We start from the raw sequence: 3957 nt of genomic DNA on the forward strand, positions 1-3957 counted from the left end.
TATTACCCAGCTTTCTTGGGCCCCTCTTCCCTCCAGGGCCTTGTCCCACGGCACTCTGCCAAGCAGATCCCTGAAGAGGCCAAAGCCTGCTCTCCTGAAGTCCAGGGTAGCGAGCTTGCTGTGTGCCCTCCTCGGTGCCCTAAGGGTCTTGAACTCCACTATTTCATGGTCACTGCAGCCCAGGCTGCCCTTGAGCTTCACATTCCCCACCAGCCCCTCCTTGTTGGTGAGAATAAGGTCCAGCATAGCACATCTCCTCATTGGCTCCTCTACCACTTGGAGAGGGAAGTTATCATCAACGTGTCTTATTCCAAGTAGAGGACCGGGAGTCTGGACTTATTTCCACCCCTGCTATTGACATCATATGGTACTTAAGTGGTGATGAACTAGAAAAAATTAAATCACTCTAGCCTGATATGGGAAGTTAATACATTCTTACTACTATCTTCTGTACAGAAAAAAAAATGCTGGTCTGTGCCAGGTGCCATTGGGAACTGAAAGCAGCCCTTCCCTAACTTTGCCTTATGGCATTGAAAAGGTGCTTACACAGTGGTCATAGCAAAGCTCATTAGAGAAGTCATTAGGTGAAGCATTAGGTGAAACAGTTATGTTGAAGATTTGTCCTTCCTTTGTTGCACTGATCTTGCCAAAGAACTTTTACATTTCACCTTGTAAAACAAAACAACCCCACAGACTGTTTCACATTTCCCAGAGACCCCCTGGCATGAGGAAGTTAAATTCGACTATCTTTTTGCAAACAAAGGAGGCTTTTACCCTTTTAGCAGTCGCTTGTAACAAACTAGTGTTTTGTTGAGTACCAGTCTCCCAGTGGCAAACAGCACATGCTTAAAGCAGACATGACATTATACCTCCTGGTATGATCTACACTCCCAGCAAACCTTGTTTTGGAAAATTTGAGAGCAAGAGTTTGCATTGCCATTGTCTGTTTAAGAACTCTTGATGGATATTACTTCCATGACCATCTGCCTTTTGAAACCATCTATATTTCTGGCGTTCAAAACACATTCTATGCAGCACGTAATTACATTGCCAACACTGCCATCAAAGTTATTTATGTTCAGACCTTCTGCATTATTTCATTTGGCCTTCAAGTTCTTGTGCTGACCGAGAATATAATTCACAGATCTTTCCTGAACGACAACATTTAATTCCAAGCTCATCACTGTGCACATACAGTTAGGGGAATATTCTTCCCTGTGTTCATTACTTTGCTTTTAATAACATAGAATTATTTTGCCACTTTCTTGTTCAGAAACTCAGGATGGTGAAATCCTTCTGCAACAGTTTTAATTTTATCTCCTTTTGTATCAAGTCTCAATTCTCTCTTTTCACTCACCCCTTTTCCATATTGTTATGAACATACAGCTTCCCCCATTGCACAAACTGATCTTTTTTTTTAACCATCTTTCACAACATGTCACTTCACATGAACATCAGTGATAGCGCAGTTCCTATGAAAACCTCTGGCTGAAACTAACCAAGAGCTTTTTTAGGAAACTAGCTATACACCACAGTATCCAGAGATCGTTTTGCTTCACACATTCATTGGCTCGTATAAAATTTAAGAGTTTTAATTTCTCTCCAAAAGAACACATTAAAATCAACAGACATACATTTTGATAGCAAGTAGCAGCTTTTTTCCACTGGCTTGCGTTTTTAACGCTACAATCAGTAGTTCAATAATTTTGCATTTTCTTTCTTTTAGAAATCTTGATCAAGCATCCCCAGTATAGGCACTTGCCACTCACCCTCTTTTTAGAACTTTATTGCTTCCCTTTTGGGAAGGGAGGGGTAGGCCTTCTTTTACCTCCCTTTTCCAGTAAAAGCAGCCTGTTTTTTTCCAGTTCCAGTAAGAACAGCCTGTTCTTTATCAAATTATAAAAACCTGTGTGGGAGAGAAAAAAACAGCAAAAATAAGGGGAGAACACAGTAAATTAAAAACAGCTAAGGATGCATGCTGTAGAAAAGAAAAGCAACACAGGTTTAAATGATCTCCTTGATGCTGACTTTTGACAAGGTTTATGTAAAAATCTTCTGTTTTGTTTTGGGTTTCTGATGAATTTTCTTGGGCTAGCTCCTGCTCTAGATGCTCAAGAAGGAGAGACAGCCATTTGCACTGTTCCAGAAAGGGTTGGTGGGCTCAATGCTGTTTCCAGAAAAAAAAAAAGAAAATCATTGTGTCCTTGTAGCACTCATAACAAAGATAAGGAGTTTTAAACAGAGTCAACCTCTAACCCCTGGCAGAGTAAGCATCCAGCTCAGCTCCAGCTGCTAGGCTGCATAATACGTAAAACTAGGAAGTTGTTCCCTAGGTACAGTTCTTACTAGCTGTCCACCAGATGCAAATACTTTTTTTAAACTAAGCACGTTAATCCTTGAAACAAACAAAACTGAAGTTATAGGATCTGTATTAGCTATAGGGGTAAGACTAAAGTCATTGCTCAGTTATAATTAACTGGATGACAATTGTGAATGGGACAAATCCAGAACCTGAGGTTTGAGCCTGGTCACTGCTGTCTTCACGCCTACCTTTAAAAGCACTAGTTCTGTTATCCTCAGATAACCTGAATGCACACAGAGCATAATGGCTTTGAGCTAGTCTTCCTCTTACAGACTGATAATCAGAGTGCTGGCGGGGGGGAGTTAGTTTAGGTTTGGTTATTTTGGGGTGGAAGGAGGTATTGTTTTTCCCCAACAAAGGTAGCTTATGGGTTTTTAGGTGGGAAAAATATAGCTGTTTCACTCCAGCAGTAGACACAAGTCTGGATTAAAATTAAGACCACTGAACTGCAGACCAAGGTAAACATCACTATATTTAGATTAGTGCAAATATATCTAAATCTCCTTTCTCTTCAGAACAATTAGCTAGCTCTATGAACATAGCTATGTGAAAGAGAAAGGCAAGGAAGTGAAAGAAAATCTTTGGGGTTTGTTGTGCTTTCACATTCCTGGAGCGCTCTGTAGCTCATGGAACAGTAACTGAAGTGAGCGATACAGGCTTCTGGCTCTCTAATCACCAGAGAAAAAGATGAACACTTAGGAGAAACAAATTATATAAGCAATGAGTACACGTAAAGTGATTCAGGAAAGGGCAGCTTTCGCTCTAATCATTGCTGATGAAAGCTATCAGTTGGCAGCTAGAAGCTCTAGGCACTGCCTGGCAGATTTTAGAGCTGCACCTTTGAAGAAACTGCAAACCTGTACTGAGTGACATCAGTCAGAAGAGAGCACATATCACACCTTAGCAAATCAGTGTGCTAATGGTTCCAGAGAGAGCCTCTAATATAAAAAATATCCAGAGCATTAAGATAAATAGCTCAAAAAGCATTAATGATAGTCACTAAAACAACTTGTAGCACACAGTCATTTGCTATAGACACAGGCTGCAATGAGACATTTAAGCAAAATTTAAAACTCTGGAAAAAAAAAAATGTGTTGAGCATCTAAGGATCTTCAACAAAATATTTCTGGTCTTAGAGGCAGCAACAGAAGCACTAGGTGACAGGGAACATCCACCAGATTGTAAGGATCTTTTTTTTTTTCCCCATCAGGGACCCACATACATGCACACATCAACGCTTCCATCAGAAGACAGCACTGAGCCCAGAGCAGCTGAGCTCAGCACCTCTTCATACTTTGGAGTGCATTTCAGGCAACAAGGTGGGGCCAGCCAAGCCGCATAAATCAAGGTTTTGTATTCCTGATGTCAAGTCCAAAGGGCTAATTTCAGAACCAGTTACTTAATTCTTAACAAAGAACAAGTACACTGCCCTTGCAAATGCTCCAGGAAGTCAGGAGATGCATTTATGTCAGCAGTAAGGAAGAACACTGCTACAGTGACCATACACTTATGGTTTCAATGATGGTTTCTTTTTCAGTTCTCAGATATCTTGGAAATTCAACTTTAGATAGAATAGAAACACAGAATAGTTTGAG

Source organism: Aptenodytes forsteri, unplaced genomic scaffold (genome assembly GCF_000699145.1).
Source record: "Aptenodytes forsteri isolate BGI_AS27 unplaced genomic scaffold, ASM69914v1 Scaffold15, whole genome shotgun sequence".
Lineage (NCBI taxonomy): Eukaryota > Metazoa > Chordata > Aves > Sphenisciformes > Spheniscidae > Aptenodytes > Aptenodytes forsteri.